Source organism: Herpailurus yagouaroundi, unplaced genomic scaffold (assembly GCF_014898765.1).
Source record: "Herpailurus yagouaroundi ecotype Mexico unplaced genomic scaffold, PumYag 250, whole genome shotgun sequence".
In the NCBI taxonomy this organism is placed as follows: Eukaryota; Metazoa; Chordata; class Mammalia; order Carnivora; family Felidae; genus Herpailurus; species Herpailurus yagouaroundi.
Window position 1 is genome coordinate 15,003,909 of NW_024412467.1, and position 10,891 is coordinate 15,014,799.

General features: G+C 43.9%; 1 protein-coding gene and 1 long non-coding RNA gene across 4 annotated transcripts in view; one reads left to right on the top strand and one right to left on the bottom strand.

Annotated features, from left to right (window-relative positions):
• NEDD9 (neural precursor cell expressed, developmentally down-regulated 9) overlaps positions 1-10,891 on the top strand; it is a 190,517-nt gene that overhangs the window by 164,517 nt on the left and 15,109 nt on the right. The gene's annotated exons all lie outside the window — the stretch shown is intronic.
• LOC121020461 (uncharacterized) overlaps positions 3,230-10,891 on the bottom strand; it is a 32,814-nt gene continuing 25,152 nt past the window's right edge. The window contains exon 3 of the long non-coding RNA XR_005786139.1: positions 3,230-3,308. This is a non-coding gene — a long non-coding RNA (uncharacterized LOC121020461). The remainder of the gene's footprint in view (positions 3,309-10,891) is intronic.

Below are 10,891 nucleotides of genomic sequence, written 5' to 3' on the forward strand. Positions count from 1 at the left end.
CCTTCCTTCCTCCCTCCCTTCCTTCCTTCCTTCCTCCCTTCCTTCCTTCCTCCCTTCCTTCCTTCCATCCTTCCATCCTTCCTTCTTCCCTCCTGGTGGAGATGGCTTGGCTGCTCTAAAAAGATAATTTTAACCTTCTAGGCAATAATAGCTGCTTGAAAAACCTCTGTCAACATCCACCTCTCTGTAGGAATCTTATCAGTGGGTGAGAATCACAGTACTGACTGACTGAAGCCAAGGCCCCAGGAGTTAATCCGAGTACAGCAAGAATCAGGAAGGCTTCTTGGGTTTTGTTTTTGTTTTGTCTTTGTTTTGAGTTCTCCTCGTAGCTGACTCGCTACAAGTTTTCTCTTTACTTTCCCATCTTTTAAAGGGTGGTGAGCCTAGCACTAGACGTTTCTGGTAGTTTAAGCTATGGTCCCTAAAAGCTGTTCCAGAAGAAAAAGAGGAGGGCAGTGGAGCTTATTCTAAACCACTGAAGGGAGCTTTTGGGGAACATAAGAATCATCTGGAGAGGTAGGGAAGGTGAGTTGAAATGCAGATTTCCAGGCCGTCCTCACCAGAGATTCTATTCCTGGGGCCTGGGATCTGCCCTGGGGTGAGCTCCTCCACTAGTTCTGAGAGAGGGGATCCAGGACTGCATTTTGAGAAACTCTGTGAAGTGACCATGAGGGCGGTTGGCTGTGTTCCCATCTGATTGTGATGCGGGACTTTCCATAGTTAAAGATTCCCTTGATGTTGCTACAGAATATGGGCTTCAGGAGTTTTATCCACTAATGAATCATTTGAGAGGAAAGACAAAATTCTGCCTTCTATCACTTCAACTTTGCTCTTTGGCAACCTGCAGCCTCCACCCACCTAAGAAACCTCTCTCTACCCATCCCAACGATGTTACGTGACATGCACCACTTACTACATCAGGGGTTAGAAAAAGAAGGATGATGATATAATCCCCACCCTTTTACGAAACAAGACAGCATCCGTGTTGTGCCAAGAGCGTGGTCTTTGGCGTTAGACTGACCCCTGGCTCTCTTCCTTCATAGCTGTCCATCCCTTGGCAAGTTACTCAACTTCTCCAGGCTTTCGTTTCTCCATCTGTGAAATGGGAACAATCACAACTGCCTCACAGAGTTCTTGTGAGAATTGAATACAACAGTCTACAGAAAGGATCTGGCCCGGAGCTGAACATAGCAGGGGGCTTAAAAAAATCAGTTCCTCTTCCTTGTTTGTCTTTCCTTTTCTCAGACTCTGTTTCGAAGGGCCTCAGCCCTGTTTGTGGTTCTGAACGTACATCAGATAGGCACGTACTTTATTGCTAGCACATCTGCTGTTCCTTTGAGCGCGTGGCTCTCTCTTTGGTTCTACAAGAATTTTGCACAAAGTAGAAAAGAACGCTTAAAGTTATCTGGAAACCATATACACTGACACCTTTCTTAATTTCATTGGCCTTTTCCACTCTGCGTTTGTGTGCAGTGCCGTTTTATCCATGAGGCATTACGGGCAGAATACCCAGGGCCTGCAAGAATGTTTGAGAGCCCAGATTAAAAAAAAAAAAAAAAAAAAAAAAACTGACTCCCAAGTATGACACACAAAGACTGCAAAGTGTAAATCAATAAACATTTACACAAATGTGCAGAAAGCCACTTAAGGTCAACCTCACTAATTGTTACATTTACGGCTCATAGCTATTTTATTATATTTGAAAACAATTTGTAGGTTAGATTCTTCTTGCTTTGCGAAGGTTTCTAAATATGCCCCGTGATTGCCAAGAACTCACAGGCAATTTTAAATTAAATGAGTTACTCATAGCCCAATCATTTGGAAAGCTAAACTGTGTGTATTTTTTAATGTTCTCAATTTTTTACAAGTGACAGTTCTACTTAATAAGGGACTACGGTTGGGAGTGGAGCCCCCACACGTCTAAAAGCCTCTAAAATAGCCTCGTTTTTCTGCTTCACAGATCAGTTAAATTGCCATCTGAGTTGGTCCATTCTGTGCCTTGATCGGAATCGAGAACTATGCGTGTTTCTGATTACTTTCTGGACATGTCGCTTTTATTCCCAACTGATGGAATTAGGTCTGTTTTGCATCCTTCTGAAGATCAGTTTTGAGCTAAATTATAAGCTCCATAAAGGCAGGCAGGGTTCAAGGCTGCCATTTACCTATGTCATTTACATATACAGCATTTACTGCCATAGGCTGAGCTCATAGCCAAGTGTCAGCACACAGCTAACAGCCCCTGAACGAATGAACAAGGCGGAAGCAAGAAACTAAGTGTCTAATTTGAGTTGACTTTTAAGTAAACTGAAAAGCGGTTCCGATCTTATCACCCATCGGACTATCACGCACTGTTCAAGTCTTATCACCCAGCTCATTACCATCTGTGGTGATTATGTGTCAGATTCCATATAGTAGTTTTCCCCCTAGAAGTGTCTTGGAGAATGCCACCGTCTCTTTTCTGGAATTATAACCATCTATACACAACAAGTGAGCATTCAAAGCATGAATGATGTGAAGCTCAGCTTGTCTGAGAGCCTAGCTTTTACACATTTTGCCCAGCGGAGACAAGATTAGTTAACGCTTCTGTCCTCACCTAAAGAGGAGAACTACACTTTTTTTTCACTGAGGAGTAGAGCTGCCTTTGCATAATTCTGTTACTTACTGAGAACGCCTTCCCTCCTCTATTCTATCTGTAAACTCCTGTTCATCCTTTAAAGCCCATTTCAATGTTCATCTCCTCTTACGAAGCGTCCTCTCTGTACCCCAGCAGTTTTCTCCCTCCTCTGTGGTCCCCAGAATATGTTGTACTTTTTTCACTTAATCTCAAGGGAGCTCATGGGTTCCTCAAAACACTAATGGCCTGCCATCACAATGTGTATGACGGGCTAGGCTGGAGCTAGTGATGCATTGGTGGTAGCACTCAGAAAACTCAAGTAGGGCGCCTGGGTGACTCAGTCGGTTAAATGTCCGACTTAGGCTCAGGTCATGATCTCGCAGTTCGTGGGTTTGAGCCCCGCGTCCGGCTCTGTGCTGACAGCTCAGAGCCTGGAGCCTGCTTTGGATTCTGTGTCTCCCTCTCTCTTCTGCCCCTCCCCTGCTCACACACTCTGTCTCTGTCTCTGTCTCTGTCTCTCTCTCAAAAATAAATAAACATTAAAAAAATTAAAGAAAACTCAAGTAACATTAAGGTTTATCTAGATCCCATTACGTCATCTCTAAAAACCATTTCTTACCTTCCAAAATGGGACATGGCTGAATGTTGGCAGGAGATGATGAAAAGATTTTAGCCAGGTCTTCCGGGTCCATTCCTGAAAGGTAACATAAGAACCAGAAATAGATTCACTCCAATATTTGTACCTTCTTAGACACTGAGTCATCATGAATTACACACACACACACACACACACACACACACACACACACACTCTAACCCAAAGCCATTGGTTAGGGAACCGAGGATTTCCCATATTGGGATTTGAAGCATTGTGAAATCTGGTTGCTCACGGCAACACTCCGTTACCAGCCAACTAACTCCTATATATTAGCAGTATGATTTGTCTACCAACAAGTAAAAATAGACTTAGAGGAAATGAAATCTCCCCAGGAAGATAAACTCTGACTTCACCTCACTTTCCTTTGTTGCCTTCTTGTACACACACACACACACACACACACACCCTGAAAAACAGCAGGGAGAATCAGAGTTTGACAGGGCACTAGGTACATCTGGTTTCTTCATTTATAAACTCAATGAAGTATGACTATGTTTCAGAATTGTGCATCGCTATATAAAGATAATCCAAATTTAAACGATTTTCCCCCTCAATACATGGCTCCGGGGGCTGTGTGGAGGAGTGAACGTTCATCTAAAATCCCTACCCTCAAGGGTCAAGATGAATTTTAAATCTTACACAGAACTGGAGGTCCTTGAGCACTTAGGGGCAGGACTTCATGAGCTTACTTTGAAAATGAGAAGTCTCTCCTCCCAGCCGAGCCACCCACGCCGGGGGAATGAGCAAACTGTAACACCTCCCTAAAAATGTACAAAGGTCTTTTTGTTTGTTTGTTTGGTCAATGCCAAGGCCTTCTAACTCAGTTGCAGCTTGTCACAAAGCTTAGAGATAGTATATATTTCTATGAATGCATTAGCAACTTCTTATGAACCCACACCAAAGCAAACAAAGGTAATTTTCCTTCCTTTTTCAATGATTTCATGCTATGTGAATGTGCTTATCACAGTGAATAGGTCAGATATTGTGTGTGGTATGATGTCTGGCTGAGTGGATAATGCTGTATTTGTGAGGGAGAGGAAAGAATGCATTTGTTTATTTGATTTGATGATAAAACCGAGACTTAATATTGGTTGAACGCATCTTTAAAAGCAGGCTTATGTTGGGGTGCCTCGGTGGCTCAGTCAGTTAAGCGTCCCACTCTTGGTTTCAGCTCAGGTCATGATTTCATAGTTCGCGAGATCAAGCCCCGTGTCAGGCTCTGTACAGATAGGAACTTGCTTGGGATTCTCTCTCTCTCTCTCTCCCTCTCTCTCTGCCCCTTCCCTCTCTCTCTCTCTCTCTCTCTCAAAATAAATAAACAAACTTAAAAAATAACATCCTTATGTGGGTGCCTTGTGGAAAAAGCTAGATGCCATCAGAAGTACACTTGCTTCTCAAGAGTGCCACCCACCCAGTTGTCAAGGGACACTTCTAGAGAGGTATGCTGCTCCTGTTGAAGGAGTCAGGGTGTGACTCACTTAGGACAATGTGTCTCCTCTAAAGGTTCTATGTAACTCCAGTAATATCTGTAGAGTACCAAGGAATCCTCTGTTTAAAGGGACTCCAGAGAAGGTCCATTCTTGAAGCAAAGAATCTTTGGCAATGCCATAATCACATCTGATTTATTGGAGTAAATTTTATTTGGTTTTCTTAAAGCAGAGTGTGCTTAAACCAATTATTTATCAGAATAGCTATTTATTTTCAAATGCACCACCAACTGACTGCATGGCCTTTAGCATGCTATCAAGTGGCTCATTTTTCAAGGTAGTTGTAGAACTAAAGTGCGGGTAACCCAAAAGTGCCCTGGAGCCCTGGCTCCATGTTAGGGACCTTATATCCATAATCTCATCTGATCTTCTCAATAGCCTCATAAGATGTTCATTACGACCTCATTTTACAGGGGAGGAATCTGAAGTCTGAGAGGTTAGTTAACTTGTTGAAGGACATCCCTCTAGTAAGAGGCAGCATTGATATTTGAACTCACATCTGTCCAGCTAATGGTTGATGTTGCCCAGCCCTAAAATAGGAAGGCATGTTTAGGACACTTTATCAGCAGTTCCAGCTCATCAGAATCCTGGGTGCTAAACAGCATCCATTGGGCCAGGAAGAATGAAAGGCACTTCGGAAGGCTCCCATCCCAGATCAGGAGAGTAGCCTCCGTGCTGAGGGAATGTGGGTTTAGGAAGGTGGGAAATTCCCGCCACCCAGGTATAGTGGTATAGTCCTGAGCAGATGATTAAGGGGATGTAAAGACCGTGGTACCACCGAGAACATTGCTGTGCTGGCTTTCTCTCTCATTGGAAATACCACCTTGTCACATGACTTCAAATTGGTCCAAATGGAGGACTTCATGTAACCAGACACAATTGTCCCCATTTATCCACTGTTTTGCTCTCACGATTTCTGTTACCCATGGTCAATCACAGTCCAGAAGTAAATGATCCTCCTTGTCACGTACTGACATTCCCCTCACCTGACATCTCTTCACGTAGGCATTTTATCATCTCACGTCATTCTCAGAAGGGTGCGTACAGTACAATAGGAATATTCTGAGAGAAGGAGACCACACTCACATAACTTTTGTTATAGCATATCATTATAATTGTTCTATTTTGTTATTGTTGTTGTTAATCTCTGACTATGCCAAATTGATAAATTAAACTTTATCATAGATATGTATGTACAGGAAAAACATAGTATATATATATAGGGCTCGGTACTAACCATGGTTTCAGGCACCCACTGGTACTGGGCGGGGGGAGGTCTTGGAACACATTCACAAGGGATGAGGGGAGACTGCTGTATAGTTAAATCTCCCAGAATGGTCTTTCCAGGGAAAGGGGACCCCCCAAAATTTAAGATACCCAGATTTCAAGTTTTGCTTCTCAAGCAAGGAAGTGAGTTTCTTTGTGAAATTGGGAAAGTACTAAATTCCTAGTAAATTTCTAATCTGTCTTGCTAATGTAAGCAACAGGAACACTGAGAAAAGTAGTATGTGCCCAGCCAACCAGGTTCTCATTTACTTTGCTGTCATTAACCGTCTGAATAACCTCTCTGAACTTCAGTTCCCTGAACTGTGAAATGGGGAGTAGGGTTGAATTGTCTCTAATGGTTTTTGCTAAAATTTTATGATCCAGATACCCTTATCTGATTCTTTCCCAGAGTCACTTGAAAAGTTTAATAAAATGACTTGACCTCAAGATTCTTTAAAACACAACACAAAACAACAACAAAAACAAGACACGCAGGCACTGATACAAATTTCGAGCTGACTCCCTACGTTTTGGCCAATCTTTTTACTCTTCCTGTAGGAGGCAGTCCACCTTCCCATCTAGAAATCGCAGTCACCTCTAGAAGATGGAGCTGTGGCGATAGAAGGCAGGGAACAGGTGGAACACAGGAGGGAGGGTCGGGGTATGCTGAGCCAGGGAGAATCAGAGTTCTCACCCTGTCCCCCTACGTGGGAACATTTCCAGAGAGCGTCTTGTTAAGGAGAACTCTCTTCCCTGCTTTGCTACCAAAAGCTAAGAGAGTGTTTCATCCTAGACCTTCTCATTTTCTTCCCATTTTCCTGTGTTTAATCTTCTCGAATAAGGCAGAGGCCCTTGGTGGGTCAGGTGTCTCTCGAAGCGACATCCCTGCCGCAGAACCAAGTTCTGCCACGCGCGTGGTTTGTTCCATCAGCCATTGCATCTTGTCTCCCAGTGAAGCCGTGGGAGGAACCGAGAGCGCTAGGCATTTGGGTCTAGAAATTCTCATGCCTTGATCCCTTTCCATAATCACATCCTCTTCAGGGTGGTCTATGAGCATCTCTCTAAAATGCATTTCAGGGGCGCCTGGGTGGCTCAGTCAGTTGAGCGTCCGACTTTGGCTCAGGTCATGATCTCACAGTCTGTGGGTTCGAGCCCTGCGCCAGGCTCTGTGCTGACAGCTCAGAGCCTGGAGCCTGTTTCCAATCCTGTGTCTCCCTCTCTCTCTGCCCCTCCCCCAGTCTCACTTTGTCTCACTCTGTCTCTCAAAAATAAATAAATAAATATAAAAAATAATTTTTTTTAAATAAAATAAAAAAAAAATAAAATGCATTTCAAAATCTAGATTTAGTGTTCAGTGGCCTGTTGCATTTATTTGGACATCAAAAGAACCAGAATGCCCATGCCGTTACAGTTCTCAAAGAGCATTTCGGTCCACGGCAATAAAAAATGACTGTGGCACCCAGCTCTGTCACGGGTCACGTTCGGCTTTGTCCAGAGGAAGACCTCAGCCCCTGAGGAGCCCCGACGTCACTTCCCACCAAGTCCTTTCACGTTAAATGCTTCTAGCTGCTCTTTGGCGCTTGGTCACTCCATAACTAAATATTGCTTTAGCACTTGCTGCACAAAGAGCTTCCAGAAAGCAGCAGGGGAGGCATGCTAGAGGCTTGACAATCGGGGCACTGTTTCCATTGAGTGTTTTGCCTCCTAAATGCTATGTCCAATGAAAGTGACCCAAGAGCCCCGTTCCACTTCTGAGCCTTCTGTTGTGACTTTCTCCTCATTTGGAAAAAGACACTGGCCGTGATGTAGACTGGCTCGCAAAAGGCTTGGTTCTCGCATAAAATCAGATGTCGAGATGCCTTTAAAGGAAAGTAAATCACCGCCCAAATACAGAGGGGGAGAAACCTCCATGAGCACAAGAGAAGCATTAGGAAGGGTAAACTGTGCACTTGGCCCATGAGGGTGTAGTTTTAAGGCCAGACTGCGTTTTCATTATATTGTTGCTGTGTGAATAATAAATGAGCTCACTGCTACACCCAAGCTGGGCAGAGAGAATTTATAGAGAATTAATAAATCCAGTGTAGGCAACATGGGGTCTTTCCTCCCGTCATAGAAAAGAAACGAGTAACCTTGGATTTTAAACAGACAGACCTCTATAACTTTGCACTTTCGGAAACCTGGATCCAACTTCTAATGGGCAGGCAGTGACAATAGTGATGTTTCTCTTCCTAAGGGTTTTCTTTAAAGGGAAAGGGTCACACAGTTCATGGGCTTTAAGACAAAGAGGTGGTTATAAGATCTCATAAATACTGTGGTGGTTCTGTTCATGCTTTTTAAGGGCATTTACGTGAAAGAAGTCCTTTCCAGCAAGCAGTCTTAGAAATCTAAATACTCTCGTTAATGCATGAAACCCAGAGATGGTATAAATAAAACAGGGGGCTCGGGGAGATTAGAGCTCGAAAGGAAGCAATCTAATTTTACTTTCCACATAAGCCAAAACAAAGAGAGAAAATGCAAATGGCTGACTGCTAATTGGTGAGGCCTACTTTTGAATTCAGACAATCTCCGGTACTGTTAACGGTGAAGTTATAAATCTGTAGTGTAATTACTATGGCACAGCCGTACTTTTTAACTTCTCCTCGATTGCTCATTATATTTCCTGAGCACCACCTGGGTTGCCTAGTTCTTGACTAGGCCCTGGGGCGGAACACCAGGAGCCCGTTCCACACGTTCCTGCTCTGCTAGATTGATGGGAAAACTCCACTGGTCAATTTTCAAGGCATTTTCTGGATATCAGGAGAAAGGATTGTGTCATTCTGGCCATTGCTGATGTTGCTTTGGAATGTAGAGACTTAGACCCAGAGAATTAAATCATGGGACACAGCAACTAGGACAGTTACAAAAGATGCCTCCCTCCCCTTCCACGCGGGATTTCCTGTTATTCTTTAAAAATCCTGTTAAAGTTGGGGAACCTGGGTGGCTCAGTCAGTTAGGCATCCGACTTCAGCTCAGGTCATGATCTCACGGTCCGTGAGTTCAAGCCCCGCGTGGGACTGCGCGGACGGCTCAGAGCCTGGAGCCTGCTTCTCATTCTGTGTCTCCCTCTCTCTCTGCCCTCCCATGCTCACTCTCTGTCTCAAATAAATAAACATTTCAAAAAGAAAAGGTGAAAAAGAAAAAGAAAATTCTGTTAAAGCTATACAGAATTACATTTTTGTGATTTTTGTAGCTTTTGAAACAGGCATCTCTCAAATGTAGAAGCATGAGCAATAATATTGGTAATAATACTCCAGAACAGTTCACCTGTGCTCCTCCCCATCCTATCTCAGTCTCTCATCTATTCCACGCAATTCTTTCTGTCAAACACTCGGATTTTTCCGCTTCCTTTGCACTGTTTCTGTTCTTCCTTACGGTCGCCGGTAGCATGGCAGGAGGGAAGGAAACAAAACAGGGTTGAGTGTTGGAGGAGAGAGATGAGAAGTTGTCATAAGTGGTGAGGTAGGGCTGGCGTCAGAAGGAAGCATGGCAGAACATGGCAGGAACTGAGACCCTGTTAATCGGCTCCCATAGGATTCTCAGGGAGAGGAGGGTCTGCCTTCACGATTGGCACAGCTTGTTCCCTCCCGCCTCCCATGGCGTGCCAATGAACTGGTGGCCTGCAGCTGAGAAGCTAACATCTCCCTCACCCCAGGGCCTCCACAGCACCTATGCCCCACTCCCAGGCACCTGCCACCTGGCTCCCCTTTCAGGGGGTAGAGTGGATGCCCAAGGAGACTTGCTGAGACCTTGGCCCCACTGATATCATGTGAGCAGGAGTTGTTCTGAGAGAAAGTGTTTTCTTCTAGACATTCCAGTTGGGAATGTGCCCTACTTCTCGGTGAGATCCTCTTGATAAACCCGGCTTGTGATCTTCCACTGAAAAGACCTTGTCTGAAGAAAAATTCAATAAGGTGTCCTGGGTTTGGGACCTCCATGTTTCTCTTGGATAGTAGGTTTATTTCGAAGTCTCATAAAGCGTGTTTTCTCCTGGGGTTCTCCACTGAAGTGTCTTGGGCTGTTATGGTGATAACTGTGACAATGACAATACTGATATGACCACAGTAAAATGGTCACCCAAGTAAATCTACTGATGGTCATCAAGAACCAAAGTCTCGGGGCGCCTGGGTGGCTCAGTCGGTTAAGCGTCCGACTTCGGCTCAGGTCACGATCTCACGGTCCGTGAGTTCGAGCCCCGCGTCAGGCTCTGGGCTGATGGCTCAGAGCCTGGAGCCTCCTTCCGATTCTGTGTCTCCCTCTCTCTCTGCCCCTCCCCTGTTCATGCTCTGTCTCTCTCTGTCTCAAAAATAAATAAACGTTAAAAAAATTAAAAAAAAAAAAAAGAACCAAAGTCTCTTGTCACTTACTGCTTTGATTTGAAATTCCCATTGCCTCATAGACCTCACTAGGAGCACTCTATGCTTTGTAAAGATTAATTTATTTCTATTTGACTTATATCTAAATGATTAAATCTTGTTTGCTCCCGTGGTTTAATCATAAGACATTGTGAAAGCAAACAGCCTCGAAGTCTGTGATCACTAAGACACAGACCACATCCTCATCATATAAGGAAGAAAGCAAGAATCCTCTGTTGTTTCTCTTCTTCCATTGTCTCGTCTCCTGTATTCCTGGTTATCTTTGCATAGTGGACATTTAATTTTTAAATATTTGTAAGAAATAATTTAAAGCCCATAAAGATGTTCTCTAATTCCAGACAGGATTTTCTTTCCTCCTGCCAGCCTCACAGCCACACATAAATCTAATTTCAGGCTTTGAAATGTTCTTTTTTTTTTTTTTAATTTTTTTTTCAATGTTTATTTATTTTTGGGA